Here is an 18615-nt window from a genome sequence, read left to right on the forward strand (position 1 = left end):
ATCTCCTCATTGCACAAGTTTTTTGTATGCAATGCAGTGTAGAATAACTAATCTTATTGCACAAGTTTTTCTGTATTCAATGCAATGCAAAAACACTTTCACTGCACAGCGATTTAAATATGCAATGCATTAGAAACCACTAATTTCTTGAATGCACAAAAGGTTTTTGTATGCAGTGCATGTAAAAGTCTTCTATGCACGAGTTTTTTCGTATGCAATGCAATGCAATGCAATGCAATGCAATGCAATGCAATGCAAAAGCACTTATCTCTTTATTGCACCGCGAATTCTAATATTCAAAGCAAAAGCGCTAATATCTTCATTGCACGAGATCTATGCAATGCAAAGGCACTGTCTCTTCGGTGCAAAGCGAGTTTTTTATGCAATGCAATGCAAAAGCAATAATCTCCTCATTGCACAAGTTTTTTTTTTTTTTAATTAATGTAATGCAGAATAACTAATCTCGTTTTCCGCACACGTTTTTCACGTTTTTCCGTATTCAATGCAATGCAAAAACACTTACTCTCAGTCCACAGCAATTTAAATATGCAATGCATTAGAAACCACTAATTTATTGAATGCACAAAAAGGTTTTTGTATGCAATGCATGCAAAAGTCTTCTATGCACGAGTTTTTTCGTATGCAATGTAATTCAATGCAAAAGCACTTATCTCTTTATTGCACCGCAAATTCTTATATGCAAAGCAAAAGCGCTAATATCTTCATTGCACGAGATCTATGCAATGCAAAGGCACTGTCTCTTCGGTGCAAAACGAGTTTTTTATGCAATGCAATGCAAAAGCAATAATCTCCTCATTGCACAAGATTATTTTGCATGCAAATGCAACGCAGAATAATTAATCTTATTGCACAAGTTTCTCCGTATTCAATGCAATGCAAAAACACTTACGCTCAGCGCACAGCGATTTAAATATGCAATGCATTAGAAACCACTAATTTATTGAATGCACAAAAAGGTTTTTGTATGCAATGCCTGCAAAAGTCTTCTATGCACGAGTTTTTTCGTTTGCAATGTAATTCAATGCAAAAGCACTTATCTCTTTATTGCACCGCGAATTCTTATATGCAAAGCAAAAGCGCTAATATCTTCATTGCACGAGATCTATGCAATGCAAAGGCACTGTCTCTTCGGTGCAAAGCGAGTTTTTTATGCAATGCAATGCAAAAGCAATAATCTCCTCATTGCACAAGATTTTTTGCATGTAAATGCAATGAAGAATAACTAATCTTATTGCACATGTTTTTCCGTATTCAATGCAATGCAAAAACACTAACTCTCAGTGCACAGCAATTTAAATATGCAATGCATTAGAAACCACTAATTTATTGAATGCACAAAAAGGTTTTTGTATGCAATGCATGCAAAAGTCTTCTATGCACGAGTTTTTTCGTATGCAATGTAATTCAATGCAAAAGCACATCTCTTTATTGCACCGCGAATTCTTATATGCAAAGCAAAAGCGCTAATTTCTTCATTGCACGAGATCTATGCAATGCAAAGGCACTGTCTCTTCGGTGCAAAGCGAGTTTTTTATGCAATGCAATGCAAAAGCAATAATCTCCTCATTGCACAAGATTTTTTGCATGTAAATGCAATGAAGAATAACTAATCTTATTGCACATGTTTTTCCGTATTCAATGCAATGCAAAAACACTTACTCTCAGTCCACAGCAATTTAAATATGCAATGCATTAGAAACCACTAATTTATTGAATGCACAAAAAGGTTTTTGTATGCAATGCATGCAAAAGTCTTCTATGCACGAGTTTTTTCGTATGCAATGTAATTCAATGCAAAAGCACTTATCTCTTTATTGCACCGCGAATTCGTATATGCAAAGCAAAAGCACTAATATCTTCATTGCACGAGATCTATGCAATGCAAAGGCACTGTCTTTTCGGTGCAAAGCGAGTTTTTTATGCAATGCAATGCAAAACCAATAATCTCCTCATTGCACAAGATTTTTTGCATGCAAATGCAACGCAGAATAACTAATCTTATTGCACAAGTTTTTCCGTATTCAATGCAATGCAAAAACACTAACTCTCAGTGCACAGCAATTTAAATATGCAGTGCATTAGAAACCACTAATTTCTTGAATGCACAAAAGGTTTTTGTATATAATGCATGCAAAATTCTTCTATGCACGAGTTTATTCGTATTCAATGCAATGCAATGCAAAATCACTTATCTCTTTATTGCAGCACCGCGAATTCTTATATGCAAAGCAAAAGCGCTAATATCTTTATTGCACGAAATTATGTAATGCTAAGGCACTGTCTCTTCGGTGCAAAGCGAGTTTTTTATGCAATACAATGCAAAAGCAATAATCTCCTCATTGCACAAGATTTTTTGCATGTAAATGCAATGAAGAATAACTAATCTTATTGCACATGTTTTTTCGTATTCAATGCAATGCAAAAACACTTACTCTCAGTCCACAGCAATTTAAATATGCAATGCATTAGAGACCACTAATTTATTGAATGCACAAAAAGGTTTTTGTATGCAATGCATGCAAAAGTCTTCTATGCACGAGTTTTTTCGTATGCAATGTAATTCAATGCAAAAGCACTTATCTCTTTATTGCACCGCGAATTCTTATATGCAAAGCAAAAGCGCTAATATCTTCATTGCACGAGATCTATGCAATGCAAAGGCACTGTCTCTTCGGTGCAAAGCGAGTTTTTTATGCAATGCAATGCAAAAGCAATAATCTCCTCATTGCACAAGATTTTTTGCATGTAAATGCAATGAAGAATAACTAATCTATTGCACATGTTTTTCCGTATTCAATGCAATGCAAAAACACTAACTCTCAGTGCACAGCAATTTAAATATGGAATGCATTAGAAACCACTAATTTATTGAATGCACAAAAAGGTTTTTGTATGCAATGCATGCAAAAGTCTTCTATGCACGAGTTTTTTCGTATGCAATGTAATTCAATGCAAAAACACTTATCTCTGTATTGCACCGCGAATTCTTACATGCAAAGCAAAAACGCTAATATCTTCATTGCAAGAGATCTATGCAATGGCACTTTCTCTTCGTTGCAAAGCGAGTTTTTTATGCAATGCAATGCAGAATAACTAATCTTATTGCACAAGTTTTTCCGTATTCAATGCAATGCAAAAACACTTACTCTCAGTGCACAGCGATTAAATATGCAATGCATTTAGAAACCACTACATTCTTAAATGCACAAAAATTCAATGCAAAAGCACTTATCTCTTTATTGCACCGCGAATTCTTATATGCAAAGCAAAAGCGCTAATCTACATTGCACGAGATCTATGCAATGCAAAGGCACTGTCTCTTCGGTGCAAAGCGAGTTTTTTATGCAATGCAATGCAAAAACACTAATTTCTTCAATGCACAAAAGGTTTTTGTATGCAAATGCATGCAAATGTCTTCTATGCACGAGTTTTTTCGTATGCAATGCAATGCAATGCAATGTAAAGGCACTAATCTCTTCGTTGCAAAAAGAAATATTATATGCAATTGAAAAGCGCTAATTCCTAAATGCACTACGTTTCCTATGCAATGCAAAGGTACTGTCTCGTCGATGCACAGCGAGTTTTTAATGCAATGCGATGCAAAAGCACTAATCTCTTCAATTTCTGACCAAATACGATTCCACAGAAGGTTTTGTTGTTTGTTTTTACAATATATTGTTTAGAATCTTTCTGATATTAAATGGCCAGAAATATGTTTAGTAGTTAAATATGGAACCTTTTTGTGGCTAATGTAATATCTGAATGTATGAATATTTAGAATGTTAAAGCTGAGACTCACAGACTTCAATGTTTCGTCCCAGTTCAAGAATGAAATTTTGAACATTACTAGCCAAAGAGTCTTTAAATTTTTATACAGAATTTATATACATGTATACACTTTGGATGTTTCATCAGTAACGTATGACTTTCTAATGTTTCATCAAAAGTCCAAATGTGACTTTCTGAAGAAAAATTCTATCTCTGGATTCTATGAACTTAAACTTTCTCTTCATACTAATATATTCATTCTGATTGTTTCATGAGTAAATCAAGGAAAAACTTTTGAACTTGTTTTTTTTTACCAGAGTCTTTGAACTTGAACTTTAGAACTTTCTAATAGATACTGTATTTCAAGGATAATCTTTTGAACTTATTTTTTTGCCGAAGAGTCTATGGACTTGAACTTTCTATACATAGGAACAGATTTGTCAGTAGTTCAAGTGTAAAAAATTTAATACATTTTTGGTCAAGCAGTCTTCAAACTTAAAATGTACAAACATATTACTTTATGGTGTTTCCTCTGAAGATCTAACATGACTTTTTGAATGAATGAACTTTTGAACTTATTTTTTGCCAAAGAGTCTATAAACTTTAACTTTCTATAAATAGATTCAACTGTCTATACATACTATGGTGTTTCCTCAGAAGTTCAAACATGATTTTTTTAAATTATTTTTTCTGACCCTGTGAAGGGGTCAATTTGAACTTGAACTTTCTATGCATAAAATAGACTCCATATGAAATATATGTTGGATATCGCATAACAATGACTCGTAATATTTACATATAAATAGATTCCTTGTGATGCTTTATTACTTCTTCAAGGATGACCTTTTGAACTTGTTTGTGGCAAAAGAGTCATTGAACTTGAATATTCTATACAGACTTATTTCTTTCTGTTGTTTCTTCAGTAGACCAAGGATGAGAATTTTTTACCAAAAAAAAATCAAAATAATTCTGACCCTAGATTCCATGAACTTGAACTTGCTATACATATAAATAGATTCCTTCTGATGCTTTATTAGTTCTTCAAGGATGACCTTTTGAACTTATTTGTTGCCAAATAGTCTTTGAACTTGAACCTTTTTTACAGACTTATGTCTTTCTGTTGTTTCTTCAGTAGATCAAGGATGACATTTTTTGACAAAAAAAAAGATTCTGACTCTGGATCCCATTAACTTGAACTTTCTAAGCATATCTAAGATTTCTTTTGATGCCATTGTTCAAGGATAATGACCATTTGATCTTATTTGTAACCAAATATTCTTTGAACTTGAACATTCTATCCAGATTTTATGACTACCTGTTGTTTCATCAGTAGATTGAGAATGAGATTTTTTGACAAAAAAAAAAAAAAAAAAAGATTCTGACCCTGGATCCCTTGAACTTGAACTTTCTATACATATAAATAGATTCCTTCTGAGGTTTTATTAGTCCTTCAAGGATGACCCTTTGAACTTATTTTTGGCCAAAGACTCCTTGAAATTTAACCTTCTTTACAGACTTATGTCTATCTGTTGTTTCTTCAGTAGACCAAGGATGAGATTTTTTGACAACAAAAAAAAAAAGATTCTGACCCTGGATCCCATGAACTTGAACTTTCTATACAGATTCCTTCTGATGCTTTATTAGTTCTTCAAGGATGACCTTTTGAACTTGTTTGTTGCGAAATAGTCTTTGAACTTGAACCTTTTTTACAGACTTATGTCTTTCTGTTGTTTCTTCAGTAGATCAAGTATGAGATTTTTTGACAAAAAAAAAGATTCTGACTCTGGATCCCATTAAATTGAACTTTCTAAGCATATCTAAGATTTCTTTTGATGCAGTGGTTCAAGGATGATGACCGTGTGAACTTATTTGTAAACAAATAGTCTTTGAACTTGAACATTCTATCCACACTTTATGACTACCTGTTTTTTCATCAGTAGATTGAGGATGAAATTTTTGACAAAAAATCAAAATAATTCTGACCCTAGATTCCATGAACTTGAACTTTCTATACATATAAATAGATTCCTTCTGATGTTTTATTAGTCCTTCAAGGATGACCCTTTGAACTTATTTTTGGCCAAAGACTCCTTGAAATTTAACCTTCTTTACAGACTTATGTCTATCTGTTGTTTCTTCAGTAGACCAAGGATGAGATTTTTTGACAACAAAAAAAAAAGATTCTGACCCTGGATCCCATGAACTTGAACTTTCTATACAGATTCCTTCTGATGCTTTATTAGTTCTTCAAGGATGACCTTTTGAACTTGTTTGTTGCGAAATAGTCTTTGAACTTGAACCTTTTTTACAGACTTATGTCTTTCTGTTGTTTCTTCAGTAGATTAAGGATGAGATTTTTTGACAAAAAAAAAGATTCTGACTCTGGATCCCATTAAATTGAACTTTCTAAGCATATCTAAGATTTCTTTTGATGCAGTGGTTCAAGGATGATGACCGTTTGAATTTATTTGTGACCAAATAGTCTTTGAACTTCAACATTCTATACAGACTTTATGACTACCTGTTGTTTCATCAGTAGATTAAGGATGAGATTTTTTGACAAAAAAAAAAAAAAGAGAGATTCTGACCCTGGATCCCATGAACTTGAACTTACTATACACATAAATAGATTCCTTCTGATGCTTTATTAGTTCTTCAAGGATTACCTTTTGAACTTATTTGTTGCCAAATAGTCTTTGAACTTGAACCTTTTTTACAGACTTATGTCTTTCTGTTGTTTCTTCAGTAGCTCAAGGATGAGATTTTTTGACAAAAAAAGATTCTGACTCTGGATCCCATTAACTTAAACTTTGTAAGCATATCTAAGATTTCTTTTGATGCAGTGGTTCAAGGATGATGACCGTGTGAACTTATTTGTAAACAAATAGTCTTTGAACTTGAACATTCTATCCACACTTTATGACTACCTGTTTTTTCATCAGTAGATTGAGGATGAAATTTTTGACAAAAAATCAAAATAATTCTGACACTAGATTCCATGAACTTGAACTTTCTATACATATAAATAGATTCCTTCTGATGTTTTATTAGTTCTTCAAGGATGACCTTTTGAATTTATTTGTTGCCAAATAGTCTTTGAACTTGAACCTTTTTTATAGACTTATGTCTTTCTTTTGTTTCTTCAGTAGATCAAGGATGAGATTTTTTGACAAAAAAAAGATTCTGACTCTGGATCCCATTAACTTAAACTTTGAAAGCATATCTAAGATTTCTTTTGATGCAGTGGTTCAAGGATGATGACCTTTTGAACTTATTTGTGGCAAAAGAGTCATTGAACTTGAACATTCTATACAGACTTATTTCTTTCTGTTGTTTCTTCAGTAGACCAAGGATGAGATTTTTAAAAAAAAAAAAAAAAATATTCTGACCCTAATTCCATGAACTTGAACTTTCTATACTTATAAATAGATTCCTTCTGATGTTTTATTAGTTCTTCAAGGATGACCTTTTCAATGTCTATTTGTGGTCAAAAATTATTTGAACTTGAACCTTTTTTTACAGACTTATGTCTTTCTTTCTTTTCTTCAGTAGATCAAGGATGAGATTTTTTGACAAAAAAAGGTTCTGACTCTGGATCTTATTAACTTGAACTTTCTAAGCATATCTAAGATTTCTTTTGATGCAGTGGTTCAAGGATGATGACAGTTTGAACTTATTTGTAATCAAATAGTCTTTGAACTTGAACATTCTATCCAAACTTTATGACTACCTGTTGTATAAGTAGATTGAGGATGAGATTTTTTGACAAAAAATAAATCAAAATAATTCTGACCCTAGATTCCATGAACTTGAACTTTCTATACATATAAATAGATTCCTTCTTATGTTTTATTAGTCCTTCAAGGATGACCCTTTGAACTTATTTTTGGCCGAATAGTCTTTGAAATTGAACCTTCTTTACAGACTTATGACTTTCTGTTGTTTCTTCAGTAGACCAAAGATTAGATTTTTTGACAAAACAAAAAACAAAAAAAGATTCTGACCCTGGATCCCATGAACTTGAACTTTCTATACATATAAATAGATTCCTTCTGATGCTTTATTAATTCTTCAAGGAATACCTTTTGAACTTATTTGTTGCCAAATAGTCTTTGAACTTGAACCTTCTTTACAGACTTTTGTCTATCTGTTGTTTCTTCAGTAGATCAAGAATGAGATTTTTTGACAAAAAAAAGATTCTGACTCTTGATCCCATTAACTTAAACTTTGAAAGCATATCTAAGATTTCTTTTGATGCAGTGGTTCAAGGATGATGACCTTTTGAACTTATTTGTGGCAAAAGAGTCATTGAACTTGAACATTCTATACAGACTTATTTCTTTCTGTTGTTTCTTCAGTAGACCAAGGATGAGATTTTTTTTTGAAAAAAAAAATATATATTCTGACCCTAATTCCATGAACTTGAACTTTCTATACTTATAAATAGATTCCTTCTGATGTTTTATTAGTTCTTCAAGGATGACCTTTTCAATGTCTATTTGTGGTCAAAAATTCTTTGAACTTGAACCTTTTTTTACAGACTTATGTCTTTCTTTCTTTTCTTCAGTAGATCAAGGATGAGATTTTTTGACAAAAAAAGGTTCTGACTCTGGATCTTATTAACTTGAACTTTCTAAGCATATCTAAGATTTCTTTTGATGCAGTGGTTCAAGGATGATGACAGTTTGAACTTATTTGTAATCAAATAGTCTTTGAACTTGAACATTCTATCCAAACTTTATGACTACCTGTTGTATCAGTAGATTGAGGATGAGATTTTTTTGACAAAAAATAAATCAAAATAATTCTGACCCTAGATTCCATGAACTTGAACTTTCTATACATATAAATAGATTCCTTCTTATGTTTTATTAGTCCTTCAAGGATGACCCTTTGAACTTATTTTTGGCCGAATAGTCTTTGAAATTGAACCTTCTTTACAGACTTATGACTTTCTGTTGTTTCTTCAGTAGACCAAAGATTAGATTTTTTGACAAAACAAAAAACAAAAAAAGATTCTGACCCTGGATCCCATGAACTTGAACTTTCTATACATATAAATAGATTCCTTCTGATGCTTTATTAATTCTTCAAGGAATACCTTTTGAACTTATTTGTTGCCAAATAGTCTTTGAACTTGAACCTTCTTTACAGACTTATGTCTATCTGTTGTTTCTTCAGTAGATCAAGAATGAGATTTTTTGACAAAAAAAAGATTCTGACTCTGGATCCCATTAACTTAAACTTTGTAAGCATATCTAAGATTTCTTTTGATGCAGTGGTTCAAGGATGATGACCGTTTGAACTTATTTGTGGCAAAAGAGTCATTGAACTTGAACATTCTATACAGTCTTTGTTAAAAAAACTGTTGTTTCAATCAATCAATCAACTTTATTTATATAGCGCTTTTACAATCACGATTGTGTCAAAGCAGCTTCACAGTGCCAATTAGGATAATATTGCGACAAAATTAGATTTGGCTGTACAGTCGTACTGGAGAAAACAGTGATGTTATCAGCTTATTTTAATTTATCATATAGCGACAATGTTGGCAGATCAGTATTATAGTTTATAGAATTAAATAAGACCTAATTCATACATTTTATTTGTATAATAAGTTGAATAACTTAGATCATAATTTTAGTGTCCCCAACTGAGCAAGCCAAACCAAAGGCGACAGTGGCAAGGAACCAAAACTCCATCGGGGCATGATGGAGAAAAATAAACCTTGGGAGAAACCAGACTCAGTCGGGGTGCCAGTTCTCCTCTGGCCTATTAACACACCGTGTAAGATTATTATTCTGGCAAACTTACAGGTCGGAAATCATATTAGATTGGAATATTCAAAATTTCATGGTATCACGGAAGAGACGGATTTATTTAGGATGGGACATCGATTACACAAGAGTATGAATACAAGAAAGATTTAGAAAATACGGAATTATTGCGCCAAAGACGGGTTTTGAGCATGTCGTGCCAGTGAGGAAAATTCGGAGGAGACACCATTTGACACGGCTCAGCAGACACTCCAGGATGCGTTGGTCATGTCCAGGCAGGTCCACCATCCGATCCGGACATGGCTCAGATCCGGGCAGGTATTTCATCAGTAGGTCAAGGAAGGCCTTTTTTGACAAAAAAAATAAAATGGTTCTGACCCGAGGTTCATGAACTTGAACTTTCTATACATATAAATAGATTCCTTCTGATGTTTTATTGGTTCTTCAAGGACGACCCTTTGAATTTATTTTTGGCCAAAGACTCTTTGATATTGAACCTTCTTTACAGACTTATTCTGTTGTTTCTTCAGTATTTTTTTTTTTTTAATGCAATGCTGAAGTACTATTCTCATTGGACAAGTTTTCCCGTATTCAATGCAATATTATTGCTAATATCTTGTTATTGCTAATATCTTCATTGCAGGAGATCTATGCAATGTAAAGGCACTGTGTCTGAAATGCAAGTTTTTTATGCAATGCAAAAGCAATAATCTCCTCATTGCACAAGTTTTTTTTTTTTTAATTAATGTAATGCAGAATAACTAATCTCGTTTTCCGCACACGTTTTTCACGTTTTTCCGTATTCAATGCAATGCAAAAACACTTACTCTCAGTCCACAGCAATTTAAATATGCAATGCATTAGAAACCACTAATTTATTGAATGCACAAAAAGGTTTTTGTATGCAATGCATGCAAAAGTCTTCTATGCACGAGTTTTTTCGTATGCAATGTAATTCAATGCAAAAGCACTTATCTCTTTATTGCACCGCAAATTCTTATATGCAAAGCAAAAGCGCTAATATCTTCATTGCACGAGATCTATGCAATGCAAAGGCACTGTCTCTTCGGTGCAAAACGAGTTTTTTATGCAATGCAATGCAAAAGCAATAATCTCCTCATTGCACAAGATTTTTTTGCATGCAAATGCAACGCAGAATAATTAATCTTATTGCACAAGTTTCTCCGTATTCAATGCAATGCAAAAACACTTACGCTCAGCGCACAGCGATTTAAATATGCAATGCATTAGAAACCACTAATTTATTGAATGCACAAAAAGGTTTTTGTATGCAATGCCTGCAAAAGTCTTCTATGCACGAGTTTTTTCGTTTGCAATGTAATTCAATGCAAAAGCACTTATCTCTTTATTGCACCGCGAATTCTTATATGCAAAGCAAAAGCGCTAATATCTTCATTGCACGAGATCTATGCAATGCAAAGGCACTGTCTCTTCGGTGCAAAGCGAGTTTTTTATGCAATGCAATGCAAAAGCAATAATCTCCTCATTGCACAAGATTTTTTGCATGTAAATGCAATGAAGAATAACTAATCTTATTGCACATGTTTTTCCGTATTCAATGCAATGCAAAAACACTAACTCTCAGTGCACAGCAATTTAAATATGCAATGCATTAGAAACCACTAATTTATTGAATGCACAAAAAGGTTTTTGTATGCAATGCATGCAAAAGTCTTCTATGCACGAGTTTTTTCGTATGCAATGTAATTCAATGCAAAAGCACATCTCTTTATTGCACCGCGAATTCTTATATGCAAAGCAAAAGCGCTAATATCTTCATTGCACGAGATCTATGCAATGCAAAAGCACTGTCTCTTCGGTGCAAAGCGAGTTTTTTATGCAATGCAATGCAAAAGCAATAATCTCCTCATTGCACAAGATTTTTTGCATGTAAATGCAATGAAGAATAACTAATCGTATTGCACATGTTTTTCCGTATTCAATGCAATGCAAAAACACTTACTCTCAGTCCACAGCAATTTAAATATGCAATGCATTAGAAACCACTAATTTATTGAATGCACAAAAAGGTTTTTGTATGCAATGCATGCAAAAGTCTTCTATGCACGAGTTTTTTCGTATGCAATGTAATTCAATGCAAAAGCACTTATCTCTTTATTGCACCGCGAATTCGTATATGCAAAGCAAAAGCACTAATATCTTCATTGCACGAGATCTATGCAATGCAAAGGCACTGTCTTTTCGGTGCAAAGCGAGTTTTTTATGCAATGCAATGCAAAACCAATAATCTCCTCATTGCACAAGATTTTTTGCATGCAAATGCAACGCAGAATAACTAATCTTATTGCACAAGTTTTCCGTATTCAATGCAATGCAAAAACACTAACTCTCAGTGCACAGCAATTTAAATATGCAGTGCATTAGAAACCACTAATTTCTTGAATGCATAAAAAGGTTTTTGTATATAATGCATGCAAAATTCTTCTATGCACGAGTTTATTCGTATTCAATGCAATGCAATGCAAAATCACTTATCTCTTTATTGCAGCACCGCGAATTCTTATATGCAAAGCAAAAGCGCTAATATCTTTATTGCACGAAATTATGTAATGCTAAGGCACTGTCTCTTCGGTGCAAAGCGAGTTTTTTATGCAATACAATGCAAAAGCAATAATCTCCTCATTGCACAAGATTTTTTGCATGTAAATGCAATGAAGAAAAACTAATCTTATTGCACATGTTTTTTCGTATTCAATGCAATGCAAAAACACTTACTCTCAGTCCACAGCAATTTAAATATGCAATGCATTAGAGACCACTAATTTATTGAATGCACAAAAAGGTTTTTGTATGCAATGCATGCAAAAGTCTTCTATGCCTGAGTTTTTTCGTATGCAATGTAATTCAATGCAAAAGCACTTATCTCTTTATTGCACCGCGAATTCTTATATGCAAAGCAAAAGCGCTAATATCTTCATTGCACGAGATCTATGCAATGCAAAGGCACTGTCTCTTCGGTGCAAAGCGAGTTTTTTATGCAATGCAATGCAAAAGCAATAATCTCCTCATTGCACAAGATTTTTTGCATGTAAATGCAATGAAGAATAACTAATCTATTGCACATGTTTTTCCGTATTCAATGCAATGCAAAACACTAACTCTCAGTGCACAGCAATTTAAATATGGAATGCATTAGAAACCACTAATTTATTGAATGCACAAAAAGGTTTTTGTATGCAATGCATGCAAAAGTCTTCTATGCACGAGTTTTTTCGTATGCAATGTAATTCAATGCAAAAACACTTATCTCTTTATTGCACCGCGAATTCTTATATGCAAAGCAAAAACGCTAATATCTTCATTGCAAGAGATCTATGCAATGGCACTTTCTCTTCGTTGCAAAGCGAGTTTTTTATGCAATGCAATGCAGAATAACTAATCTTATTGCACAAGTTTTTCCGTATTCAATGCAATGCAAAAACACTTACTCTCAGTGCACAGCGATTAAATATGCAATGCATTTAGAAACCACTACATTCTTAAATGCACAAAAATTCAATGCAAAAGCACTTATCTCTTTATTGCACCGCGAATGCGCCGCAAAGCAAAAGCGCTAATCTACATTGCACGAGATCTATGCAATGCAAAGGCACTGTCTCTTCGGTGCAAAGCGAGTTTTTTATGCAATGCAATGCAAAAACACTAATTTCTTCAATGCACAAAAGGTTTTTGTATGCAAATGCATGCAAATGTCTTCTATGCACGAGTTTTTTCGTATGCAATGCAATGCAATGTAAAGGCACTAATCTCTTCGTTGCAAAAAGAAATATTATATGCAATTGAAAAGCGCTAATTCCTAAATGCACTACGTTTCCTATGCAATGCAAAGGTACTGTCTCGTCGATGCACAGCGAGTTTTTAATGCAATGCGATGCAAAAGCACTAATCTCTTCAATTTCTGACCAAATACGATTCCACAGAAGGTTTTGTTGTTTGTTTTTACAATATATTGTTTAGAATCTTTCTGATATTAAATGGCCAGAAATATGTTTAGTAGTTAAATATGGAACCTTTTTGTGGCTAATGTAATATCTGAATGTATGAATATTTAGAATGTTAAAGCTGAGACTCACAGACTTCAATGTTTCGTCCCAGTTCAAGAATGAAATTTTGAACATTACTAGCCAAAGAGTCTTTAAATTTTTATACAGAATTTATATACATGTATACACTTTGGATGTTTCATCAGTAATGTATGACTTTCTAATGTTTCATCAAAAGTCCAAATGTGACTTTCTGAAGAAAAATTCTATCTCTGGATTCTATGAACTTAAACTTTCTCTTCATACTAATATATTCATTCTGATTGTTTCATGAGTAAATCAAGGAAAAACTTTTGAACTTGTTTTTTTTTTACCAGAGTCTTTGAACTTGAACTTTAGAACTTTCTAATAGATACTGTATTTCAAGGATAATCTTTTGAACTTATTTTTTTGCCGAAGAGTCTATGGACTTGAACTTTCTATACATAGGAACAGATTTGTCAGTAGTTCAAGTGTAAAAATTTTAATACATTTTTGGTCAAGCAGTCTTCAAACTTAAAATGTACAAACATATTACTTTATGGTGTTTCCTCTGAAGATCTAACATGACTTTTTGAATGAATGAACTTTTGAACTTATTTTTTGCCAAAGAGTCTATAAACTTTAACTTTCTATAAATAGATTCAACTGTCTATACATACTATGGTGTTTCCTCAGAAGTTCAAACATGATTTTTTTAAATTATTTTTTCTGACCCTGTGAAGGGGTCAATTTGAACTTGAACTTTCTATGCATAAAATAGACTCCATATGAAATATATGTTGGATATCGCATAACAATGACTCGTAATATTTACATATAAATAGATTCCTTGTGATGCTTTATTACTTCTTCAAGGATGACCTTTTGAACTTGTTTGTGGCAAAAGAGTCATTGAACTTGAATATTCTATACAGACTTATTTCTTTCTGTTGTTTCTTCAGTAGACCAAGGATGAGAATTTTTTACCAAAAAAAAATCAAAATAATTCTGACCCTAGATTCCATGAACTTGAACTTGCTATACATATAAATAGATTCCTTCTGATGCTTTATTAGTTCTTCAAGGATGACCTTTTGAACTTATTTGTTGCCAAATAGTCTCTGAACTTGAACCTTTTTTACAGACTTATGTCTTTCTGTTGTTTCTTCAGTAGATCAAGGATGACATTTTTTGACAAAAAAAAAGATTCTGACTCTGGATCCCATTAACTTGAACTTTCTAAGCATATCTAAGATTTCTTTTGATGCCATTGTTCAAGGATAATGACCATTTGATCTTATTTGTAACCAAATATTCTTTGAACTTGAACATTCTATCCAGACTTTATGACTACCTGTTGTTTCATCAGTAGATTGAGAATGAGATTTTTTGACAAAAAAATAAATAAAAAAGATTCTGACCCTGGATCCCTTGAACTTGAACTTTCTATACATATAAATAGATTCCTTCTGAGGTTTTATTAGTCCTTCAAGGATGACCCTTTGAACTTATTTTTGGCCAAAGACTCCTTGAAGTTTAACCTTCTTTACAGACTTATGTCTATCTATTGTTTCTTCAGTAGACCAAGGATGAGATTTTTTGACAACAAAAAAAAAAAAGATTCTGACCCTGGATCCCATGAACTTGAACTTTCTATACAGATTCCTTCTGATGCTTTATTAGTTCTTCAAGGATGACCTTTTGAACTTGTTTGTTGCGAAATAGTCTTTGAACTTGAACCTTTTTTACAGACTTATGTCTTTCTGTTGTTTCTTCAGTAGATCAAGGATGAGATTTTTTGACAAAAAAAGATTCTGACTCTGGATCCCATTAAATTGAACTTTCTAAGCATATCTAAGATTTCTTTTGATGCAGTGGTTCAAGGATGATGACCGTTTGAATTTATTTGTGACCAAATAGTCTTTGAACTTCAACATTCTATACAGACTTTATGACTACCTGTTGTTTCATCAGTAGATTAAGGATGAGATTTTTTGACAAAAATAAAATAAAAAGAGATTCTGACCCTGGATCCCATGAACTTGAACTTACTATACACATAAATAGATTCCTTCTGATGCTTTATTAGTTCTTCAAGGATTACCTTTTGAACTTATTTGTTGCCAAATAGTCTTTGAACTTGAACCTTTTTTACAGACTTATGTCTTTCTGTTGTTTCTTCAGTAGCTCAAGGATGAGATTTTTTGACAAAAAAAGATTCTGACTCTGGATCCCATTAACTTAAACTTTGTAAGCATATCTAAGATTTCTTTTGATGCAGTGGTTCAAGGATGATGACCGTGTGAACTTATTTGTAAACAAATAGTCTTTGAACTTGAACATTCTATCCACACTTTATGACTACCTGTTTTTTCATCAGTAGATTGAGGATGAAATTTTTGACAAAAAATCAAAATAATTCTGACCCTAGATTCCATGAACTTGAACTTTCTATACATATAAATAGATTCCTTCTGATGTTTTATTAGTTCTTCAAGGATGACCTTTTGAATTTATTTGTTGCCAAATAGTCTTTGAACTTGAACCTTTTTTATAGACTTATGTCTTTCTTTTGTTTCTTCAGTAGATCAAGGATGAGATTTTTTGACAAAAAAAAGATTCTGACTCTGGATCCTATTAACTTAAACTTTGTAAGCATATCTAAGATTTCTAATGATGCAGTGGTTCAAGGATGATGACCGATTGAACTTATTTGTGGCAAAAGAGTCATTAAACTTGAACATTCTATACAGACCTATTTCTTTCTGTTGTTTCTTCAGTAGACCAAGGATGAGATTTTTTTTGACAAAAAAATAAAAAAATTCTGACCCTAGGTTCCATGAACTTGAACTTTCTATACTTATAAATAGATTCCTTCTGATGTTTTATTAGTTCTTCAAGGATGACCTTTTGAAGGTCTATTTGTGGTCAAAAAGTCTTTGAACTTGAACCTTTATTACAGACTTATGTCTTTCTTTTTTTTTCTTCAGTAGATCAAGGATGAGATTTTTTGACAAAAAAAACAGATTCTGACTCTGGATCCCATTAAATTAAACTTTGTAAGCATATCTAAGATTTCTTTTGATGCAGTGGTTCAAGGATGATGACCGTTTGAGCTTATTTGTAATCAAATAGTCTTTGAACTTGAACATTCTATCCAGACTTTATTACTACCTGTTGTTTCATCAGTAGATTAAGGATGAGATTTTTTGACAAAAAAATCAAAATAATTCTGACCCTAGATTCCATGAACTTAAACTTTCTATACTTATAAATAGATTCATTCTTATGTTTTATTAGTCCTTCAAGGATGACCCTTTGAACTTATTTGTGGCCAAATAGTCTTTGAACTTGAACCTTTTTTACAGACTTATGTCTTTCTTTTGTTTCTTCAGTAGATCAAAGATGAGATTTTTTGACAAAAAAAGATTCTGACTCTGGATCTTATTAACTTGAACTTTCTAAGCATATCTAAGATTTCTTTTGATGCAGTGGTTCAAGGAGGATGACCGTTTGAACTTATTTGTGACCAAATAGTCTTTGAACTTCAACATTCTATACAGACTTTATGACTACCAGTTGTTTCATCAGTAGATTAAGGATGAGATTTTTTGACAAAAAAATCTAAATAATTCTGACCCTAGATTCCATGAACTTGAACTTTCTATACATATAAATAGATTCCTTTTGATGTTTTATTAGTCCTTCAAGGATGACCCTTTGAACTTATTTTTGGCCAAAGAGTCTTTGAAATTGAACCTTCTTTACAGACTTATGACTTTCTGTTGTTTCTTCAGTAGACCAAGGATTAGATTTTTTGACAACAAAAAAAAAATAAAGATTCTGACCCTGGATCCCATGAACTTGAACTTTCTATACATATAAATAGATTCCTTCTGATGCTTTATTAGTTCTTCAAGGATTACCTTTTGAACTTATTTGTTGCCAAATAGTCTTTGAACTTGAACCTTTTTACAGACTTATGTCTATCTGTCGTTTCTTCAGTAGATCAAGGATGAGATTTTTTGACAAAAAAAGATTCTTACTCTGGATCCCATTAACTTAAACTTTGTAAGCATATCTAAGATTTCTTTTGATGCAGTGGTTCAAGGATGATGACCCTTTGAACTTATTTGTGGCAAAAGAGTCATTAAACTTGAACATTCTATACAGACCTATTTCTTTCTGTTGTTTCTTCAGTAGACCAAGGATGAGATTTTTTTTGACAAAAAAAATAAAAAAATTCTGACCCTAGGTTCCATGAACTTGAACTTTCTATACTTATAAATAGATTCCTTCTGATGTTTTATTAGTTCTTCAACGATGACCTTTTGAAGGTCTATTTGTGGTCAAAAAGTCTTTGAACTTGAACCTTTTTTACAGACTTATGTCTTTCTTTCTTTTTCCTCTGTAGATAAAGGATGAGATTTTTTGACAAAAAAAAAGATTCTGACTCTGGATCCCATTAAATTAAACTTTGTAAGCATATCTAAGATTTCTTTTGATGCAGTGGTTCAAGGATGATGACCGTTTGAACTTATTTGTAATCAAATAGTCTTTGAACTTGAACATTCTATCCAGACTTTATTACTACCTGTTGTTTCATCAGTAGATTGAGAATGAGATTTTTTGACAAAAAAAATAAAATAATTCTGACCCTAGATTCCATGAACTTAAACTTTCTATACATATAAATAGATTCCTTCTTATGTTTTATTAGTCCTTCAAGGATGACCCTTTGAACTTATTTTTGTCCAAAGAGTCTTTGAAATTGAACCTTCTTTATGACTTTCTGTTGTTTCTTCAGTAGACCAAGGATGAGATTTTTTGACAAAAAAAAAGATTCTGACTCTGGATCCCATGAACTTGAACTTTCTATACTTATAAATAGATTCCTTTTGATGTTTTATTAGTTCTTCAAGGATGACCCTTTGAACTTATTTGTGGCCAAATAGTCTTTGAACTTGAACCTTTTTTACAGACTTATGTCTTTCTTTTGTTTC

Source organism: Pseudorasbora parva, chromosome 13 (genome assembly GCF_024679245.1).
Source record: "Pseudorasbora parva isolate DD20220531a chromosome 13, ASM2467924v1, whole genome shotgun sequence".
Classification (NCBI taxonomy): Eukaryota; Metazoa; Chordata; class Actinopteri; order Cypriniformes; family Gobionidae; genus Pseudorasbora; species Pseudorasbora parva.